The sequence below is a fragment of the Pristiophorus japonicus genome, chromosome 4 (assembly GCF_044704955.1).
Source record: "Pristiophorus japonicus isolate sPriJap1 chromosome 4, sPriJap1.hap1, whole genome shotgun sequence".
Lineage (NCBI taxonomy): Eukaryota > Metazoa > Chordata > Chondrichthyes > Pristiophoridae > Pristiophorus > Pristiophorus japonicus.
In genome coordinates this window covers 69,833,432-69,842,034 of record NC_091980.1, presented here as the reverse complement: position 1 = coordinate 69,842,034, position 8,603 = coordinate 69,833,432, and the positions used below count along the sequence as shown (strand labels likewise).

The 8,603-nt window shown below is 53.2% G+C and overlaps 1 pseudogene; it reads left to right on the top strand.

The window, feature by feature from the left end:
- Positions 1–1,390: 1,390 nt before the first annotated feature.
- Positions 1,391–1,592, top strand: LOC139263556 (U2 spliceosomal RNA; annotated as a pseudogene).
- The last annotated feature ends 7,011 nt before the right edge of the window (positions 1,593–8,603 follow it).

The window sequence follows — 8,603 nt, the reverse complement described above, 5'->3', positions numbered from 1 at the left end:
ACTCTCCCCCCCTCCCTCTCTCTGTCTCTCCCCCCTCCCTCTCTCCTCCCGCGCCCTACCCCTCCCCTGACCGACCGACCTCCCCTCCAGCGCCCTCCCGCTCTCGCCCGTTTCACCTGGCCATTGGAAGCTGGCTTGAACGGCGCTGTCCGGACGTGCTTGATCCCATTGCCTGACATAAACTCCTTGAATTCATGGCTGGTAAAACACGGGCCATTGTCGCTGACTAGGATGTCCGGCAAGCCGTCGGTCGCGAAAACCGTACGCAGACTGTCCACTATGATGGACGTCGTGCACGAGTTCAATATGATGCACTCGATTCACTTCGAGTATGCATCGACAGCGATCAGGAACATTTTCCCCATGAATGGGCCCGCATAGTCTATGTGAATATGTGACCCTGGCCTGGTGGGCCAGGGCCACGGGCTGAGTGGAGCCTCCCTGGTGGCATTGCCCAGCTGGGCACACGTCATGCACCTGCGAACCCAGTGTTCCAGGTCTGAGTCAATCCCCGGCCACCATATATGTGACTGGGCAATGGCCTTCATTAGCACGATGCTAGGGTGCTCGCTGTGGAGTTCCCTGATGGACGCTTCCCTTCCTTTCTGGGGCATGACTACCCGGCTGCCCCATAACAGGCAGCTGGTTTGGATGGAGAGTTCGTCCATCCGTCTCTGAAACAGCCTGACTTCCTCGGGGCACGCCCTGTGTGCGAGCGCCCAATTCCCAGTCAGGACAAATTTTTTTATCATGGATAGGAGGGGGTCCCTGTTGGTCCAGAGTTTGATCTGTTGGGCTGTGATGGGGGAGCCCGCAGTGTCAAAAGCCTCAACGGCCATGACCATCTCGGCGCTCTGCTCCGACGCCCCCTCGGTGGTGGCCAGTGGGAGCCTGCTGAGTGCATCAGTGCAATTTGCGGTGCCTGGCCGGTGCCGTATGGTGTCGTCACACGCAGCCAGCGTGAGGGCCCATCGCTTTATGCGAGCTGACACGTTAGCGTTGACAGCCTTGCTGTCGGACAACAGGGATGTTAACGGCTTGTGGTCCGTCTCTAGCTGGAACTGTCTACCGAAAAGGTACTGGTGCATCTTTTTCACACAGTACACACACGCAAGTGTCTCCTTCTCGACCATGCCATTTCCACGCTCTGCCTGGGAGAGCGACCTGGAGGCGTAAGCCACCGGTTGGAGTCGGCCGTCATCGTTACCCTGCTGCAATACACACCCAACCTCGTAGGATGAAGCATCGCATGTTAAAACCAGTTTTTTACAGGGGTCATGCAAAGTCAACAGTTTTTTGGAACACAGCAGGTACCTCGCCTTATTGAAAGCCCGTTCTTGACAATCCCCCCAAAACCATTCACAACCTTTACGGAGGAGCATATGTAACGGTCGCTTCTCGGCCTTTTGGCTAAGATCATGCGTAACTGACCTGACAGGGGAGTAACCATGACCCCAAAGTGGTTCTCCCTGGATCAGGAAGGTGGTTCTCCTATGCTTTTTGGAAATAGGAGGTGGGTGGGGTGGATTGACCCATCCACCTCCATGGCACGAACCTGGTATTGCAGTACTTCCAGGAACGGTGCAGTGGCTCTCGGCCTTTTGGCTAAGAGCATTGGCGCAGAGTGATCCTTGATGTGTGCAAGGTGACCTCTGGCGTTTGTGATTTGACAAAGAATTGGAAAGATTGGCTACGAATTTAAAAAAAAATAAAAATAAAAATATGTAACGGCTCCAACAATGTGCTTAAGTTCGGCAGAAAGTTCCCAAAATAGTTCAGAAGTCCCAGGAATGATCCCAACTCCGATGTGTTGCCGGGCCTGGGCGCCCGGCGAATCGCCTCAGTTTTTGATTCAGTGGGCCGGATCCCATCTGCAGCAACCTTCCTGCCCAGGAACTCGACCTCTGGGGTCAAAAACACGCACTTGGCCTTTTTCAGCCGCAAGCCTACCCAATCCAATTGGCGTAGCACCTCCTCCAGGTTGCGGAGGTGGTCCTCGGTGTCTCGACCCGTTATAAGGATGTCATCTTGGAATACGACCGTTCCAGGGATGGACTTGAGCAATCTTTCCATGTTTCGCTGAAAGATAGCCGCTGCCGAACGAATGCCAAACGGACACCTGTTGTGGACAAAGTCCTTTGTGCATCGTGATGGTGGTCAGAAGCTTGGAATCTTCCGCCAGTTCCTGAGTCATGTAGGCCGAAGTGAGGTCCAGCTTTGTGAACAGCTTTCCACCTGCCAGCGTGCCAAAGCGCTCTCTGATGGCCCGTTTGGCTGTTTCTAAGCATTCTGAATGGTCCCATCACGGGATGCATTGTTCCTTGTGATGGCGTGAAATGCCGATCCCCTTTCCATTGTCCCTGTTGCGGGCCCACCCTGGAGCTTGTTGCTGCCTGGGCGGTGTCGAATTACCCTTGCCTGCCTGCCTGGGCGGTGTCGAATTACCCTTGCCTGCCTTCGGGGTTCTGTATTACTTTTACAACATTGACTCCCTGGTTCATCGCAACGTTAAAACCAGGGCTGCGTGTGTAAATTAGCTTGGTCTCCTCTTCCCCTGCCATAAAGGTCTGAGCTATCAACGCCGCCCCTTCTAAAGTCAGGTCCTTGGTCTTTATGAGCTTCCTGAAAATGCCGGCATGATTAATGCCCTCAATGAAAAAGTCCCTTAACGTCTCCCCTCTGCAGGCATTGGAGAACTTAGAGACTGGCCAAACGCCGCAGTTCCGCCACGAAGTCCGAGACGTTTTGACCCTCCTGACGCCGGTGAGAGTAGAACTGGTGCCGGGCCATGTGTATGCTACTTGCCGGCTTGAGATGCACACTGATCAGCTGGCTGAGCTCTTCGAAGGACTTGTCCGCTGACTTATGGGGTGCGAGCAGGTCTTTCATCAGCGCATACGTCTGTGGACCATAGCCGGTCAGTAGATGCGCCCTCCGCTTGTCAGCCGCTGTCTCTTCCATCCAATCCTTTGTGACAAAGCTCTGCTGGAGTCTTTCCACAAAGTCGTCCCAGTCCTCACCCACACAGTAGCGTTCCTCTGTGCCACCGGTGGCCATCCTCGTGGTTCAGTGATTCCCGTTTCTCATCGCCAGAAGTAGTGTCTCTGCACCTTGTTACAAACTCACACGAGGCATGTATGTATCACATACGGTCACTCTGTGACCTTCACTTTATTCCCAGGACCAAAGAGTGCTGACCCTGGGTGGGACCTCCCCTTTTATACCTGGAAACCCAGGTGAGGCGTGTCTCCTGCAAGCTCACTCCGTGTGGTCAGGGTGTGCATTTCAAGGGTACATGTACCGTGTGCATGAGTTACAGTTACATAACGATTGTCATTGCAAGATGGTGAAATACATAACGCTCTCGCTCTCTCTCTCTCTCTCGCTCGCTCTCCCCGTCGCTCGCTCGCTCCCGCGTTCTCCCCGTCGCGCGCTCGCTCCCGCGTTCTCCCCCAGTCTCTCTCCCAGTCTCTCTCTCTCTCTCTCTCTCATGTTTGTAACCACAATGTAACACCACTGTATTACTGTATACACTCAATCTAGATGCACACCTTGACCACAAGGGGTGTACTTGTGGAAGACACTCTTTACCTGATCAGTCAGGTATATAAAGGGAGGTCCCACGCATGGTCATCACTTCTGGAGTCCTGAAATAAAGAGTTACGGTCACGGAGTGACCTTGTCACTAGAATGTGCCTCGTGCAGTTTCATGCTGTAGAGTAAGGACTTCACATTGGCGACGCGAACCAGGAATTCACGACCCACGAGAATGGCCACCGGTAGCACAGAGGAACGGTACTGTGTTGGGGACGACTGGGCGATTTTGTCGAGAGGCTTCAGCAAAGATTCGTTACTAAAGAATGGCTGGGAGATGCAGCGGTCAATAAGCGAAGGGCTCATCTTTTGACCAGCTGCAGGCCAAAGACTTTACGCGCTCATGAATGACTTACTAGCACCTGAAAAGCCATCGGACAAAACCTTTGAAGAACTTAGCAAATTGATCGGGGAGCACCTCAAATCGGCGAGCAGCATTCATATGGCCCGACACGGATTCTGCACCCACCAACGTCGTGAAGGACAGAGCAGACCGGACTTCGTAGCGGACCTCCGGCGTTTGACCAGCCTCTAAGTTCACAGACGCCTGCAGGGGGGAGATGCTAAAGGACTTCTTTATCGAAGGCATCGATCATGCAGGAATCTCCCGCAAATTAATTGAGACCAAGGATTGGACCTTGGAAGCGGCGGCATTGTTAGCTCAAACTTTCATGGCGGTGGAGGAAGAGACGTAAATAATATACGCGCGCAATTCTGCCTCCAACGCAGCGATGGATCAGGGAGTCAACATCATCAACGCGACTCAGAGCCCCGCAGGCAGGCAGGGGCAGTTCAACATTCCGCAGTCAGCAATAGACCCCAGAGCATAGCCTCAACAGAGACAATGGCAGGCTGAACGGACATTAATGCCATCACAGTGGACAATGCAGCCCGGGATGGGGCCATTGACACCCACTAATAGGGTACTTAAGAGCAGTAAAAAGGGACAGTGCGCGTAATTCCTGGCCATAGCCCCTTTGTCCCCAACAATGGAAACTTTAACTCATGCTGGAGGTTTGGGGGGAAAACACTCAGCTAGATCTTGCAGATTCCAACAGCTTGTCTGCAGAAACTGCAATCTCAGTGGCCATTTAGCTCAAATGTGCAGAAAGCCTGCAACCAGACTAATATATGAGGCAGATGGACCAGAAGAGGGTTCTTTGAGGCAGGATGACTTTTGGGGCAAACCGATGGACGCCGAGGTTCAGCGGGTCTATGCGGCGAATATTCACAGCTCATACACCAAAACGCCACCAATGATGATGAGGGTCCTACTAAACGGTATCCCAGTACGCATGGAGCTGGACACTGGGGCCAGCCAGTCACTCATGGGCGTTCAGCAATTTGAGAAGCTATGGCCGATCAAAGCCAGTAGACCCAAATTAGCACGTATTGAGACACAATTACGGACTTACACCAAATAAATCATTCCGGTGCTAGGCAGTGCAATGTTGGCTGTCACACACAATAGATTAGTGAATCGGCTGCTGCTCTGGATTGTCCCGGGCAATGGTCCCGCACTGTTGGGGAGGAGCTGGTTAGCCGAGATGAACTGGAAATGGGGGATGTTCGTGCAATGTCATCTGTGGAGCAAAGTTCATGCTCACAAGTTCTACAACAATTCGACTCACTCTTCCAATCCGGCGTCGGGACTTTCAAAGGCACTAAAGGACGCCAAGCCAGAGCGGTGCCGTATGTGATGCGGGGAAAAAATCGAGAGCGAATTGGACCAGCTGTTGAGAGAGGGCATCATCTCGCCTGTTGAATTCAGCAACTGGGCGAGCCTCATCGTTCCCCTTCTAAAATCGGATGGCTCTGTTAGGATCTGTGGCGACTACAAGGCCACCATCAATCGGGTGTCCCTGCAAGACCAGTACCCGCTCCCAAGAGCGGAGGACCTCTTCACCACGCTGGCAGGCGACAAGCTGTTCACCAAGTTGGACCTCACTTCAGCCTACATGACCCAGGAACTGGCCGACGAATCCAAACGACTGACTACCATCACAACGCACAAGGGACTGTTCGCTTATAACAGGTGCCCGTTTGGCATTTGATCAGCGGCCGCAATTTTTCAACGTAACAAGGAAAGCCTGCTTAAATCCATTCCTGGAACGATCGTATTCCAGGACGACATCCTCATCACGGGTCGAGACACCGAGGAACACCTTCACAACCTGGAAGAGGTGCTACGCCGACTGGACCTGGTAGGCCTGCGACTCAAGAAGTCTAAATGTGTATTTTTAGCTCCTGAGGTTGAGTTTCTGGGCAGGAGTGTTGCTGTAGATGGGATTCGGCCCACCGAATACAAGACAGAGGCGATTCGACGAGCACCCAGGCCCTGCAACACATCGGAGTTGCGTTCATTCCTGGGACTGTTGAACTATTTCAGGAACTTTCTGCCGAACTTGAGCACGTTGTTGGAGCCGCTACACGTGTTCCTGCGTAAGGGTCGCGATTGGTTTTGGGGGGACTGTCAGGAACGGGCTTTTGATCGGGCGCGAAACCTACTCTGTTCAAACAAGTTGTTGACCCTGTACGACCCCTGTTTAAAAAAAAATAAATAAATTGGTTCTGACATGTGATGCATCGTCCTATGGGATTGGGTGCGTGTTGCAGCAGGGCAATGCTGAGGGTCAACTACAACCTATGGCTTATGCCTCCAGGTCGTGCTCTCAAGCAGAACGGGGATATGGGATGGTCGAGAAGGAAGCGCTCTCATGTGTCTATGGTGTAAAAAAAAAATGCATCAATACCTCTTTGGTAGGAAGTTTGAATTGGAGACGGACCACAAGCCATTAATATCCCTGTTGTCAGAAAACAAAGCTGTCAATGCCAACGCATCAGCTCGCATACAGCGATGGGCTCTCACGCTGGCTGCTTATGACTACTCCATCCGGCACCGGCCCGGCACTGAAAACTGCACTGACGTGCTCAGCAAGCTCCCACTGGCCACCACCGAGGGGGCAGCTGACCAAAGCGCTGAGATGGTCATGGCCGTCGATGCCTTTGACACAGCAGGCTCCCCCATCACAGCCCGCCAGATCAAAATCTGGACAAACAGATCCCCTCCTATCCCTGATTAAGAAATGTGTCCTGACTGGGGATTGGGCGCCCGCACACGGAGCGTGCCCTGAGGAGGTCAGACCGTTCCACAGACGGATGGATGAGCTCTCCATCCAAGCCGACTGCCTACTATGGGGCAGCCGGGTAGTTATGCCCCAGAAGGGCAGGGAGGCATTCATCATGGAACTTCACAGCGAGCACCCAGGCATTGTGCTGATGAAGGCCATTGCCTGGTCACACGTTTGGTGGCCTGGTATCGATTCAGACCTGGAACACTGTGTTCGCAGGTACACGACGTGTGCACAGCTGGGTAATGCCCCCAGGGAGGCTCCATTCAGCCCGTGGCCCTAGCACACCAAGCCGTAGTCATGCATTCATGTTGATTACGTGGGCCCGTTCATGGGAAAGATGTTCCTTATTGTAGTCGAAATACTACTCGAAATGGATCGAGTGCATCATTCTGAATTCATGCATGACATCCACCACCGTGGAAAGCCTACGTGCAATCTTCGCAACCCATGGCTTGCCGGACATTCTGGTTAGTGATAATGGCCCATATTTCACAAGCTGTGAATTCCGAGAGTTCATGTTGGGCAACCACGTCAGTACTGCGCCATTCAAGCCGGCCTCCAATGGCCAGGCAGAACGTGCGGTCCAAATCATGAAGCAAGGTATGCTCAGGATTCAGGGACCCTCCCTACAATGCCACCTATCGCGCCTCCTTCTGGCCTATAAGAATTAGGAACAGGAGGAGGCCATCTAGCCCCTCGAGCCCGCTCCGCCATTCAACAAGATCATGGCTGATCTGGCCATGGACTCAGCTCCACTTACTCGCCCGCTCCCCGTAACCCTTAGTTCCCTTATTGATTAAAAATCTATATCTGTGATTTGAATACATTCAATGAGCTTGCCTCAACTGCTTCCTTGGGCAGAGAATTCCACAGATTCACAACCCTCTGGGAGAAGAAATTCCTTCTCAACTCGGTTTTAAATTGGCTCCCCTGTATTTTGAGGCTGTGCCCCCTAGTTCTAGTCTCCCCCACCAGTGGAAACAACCTCTCTGCCTTTATCTTGTCTATCCCTTTCATTATTTTAAATGTTTCTACAAGATCACCCCTCATCCTTCTGAACTCCAAAGAGTAAAGACCCAGTCTACTCAATCTATCATCATAAGGTAACCCCCTCATCTCCGAAATCAGCCTAGTGAGTCGTCTCTGTACCTCCTCCAAGGCTAGTATATCCTTCCTTAAGTAAGGTGACCAAAACTGCACGCAGTACTCCAGGTGCGGCCTTACCAATACCCTATACAGTTGCAGCAGGACCTCCCTGCTTTTGTACTCCATCCCTCTCGCAATGAAGGCCAACATTCCATTCACCTTCCTGATTACCTGCTGCACCTGCAAACTAACTTTTTGGGATTCATGCACTGGGTCTCTGCCGCGGTCCTGAGTCTCCCGCTTGAGGAGGGCGGTCAGTCGTTGGTGTGCGTCAGCGCCCAGCTCGTGACTTTCCGTCTTCAGACCCTGCAGAGATACCTTTACGTCGAGCCCCCTCCTAGGTGGTGCGCTCTGGCGAGGTATTTCTTCCGCCAGCAGCTCGACCTCAATTATGACACGCAGCTCCTGTTTGTGAACTTGGGGGGTGCCAGGACCGCCCTCCGGGAGCTGCCTGTCTTTTACAGGGAACTCATCAGGGTCTGGAACAAAGTCTCCACCAAGCGCAGCTCTCCGCCGGCTGGAGTGGCGGCCGTCCTGCAGGAACCGCTGCTCGGGAATCCGTATCTCCACGGCCGAGGTTTTATGTGGCGGTCGGAAAAGAGGGCTGTGGCTGGTGAGGTGACCAGGGTCAGGGACCTGCTCGATGGCGCCAGACACGCTGGCGCGGCGCCTAAATTCTGCCAACGTCCGCCACGCGGCCGATGCCATCGAGTCGCTAAAAACAGCTCT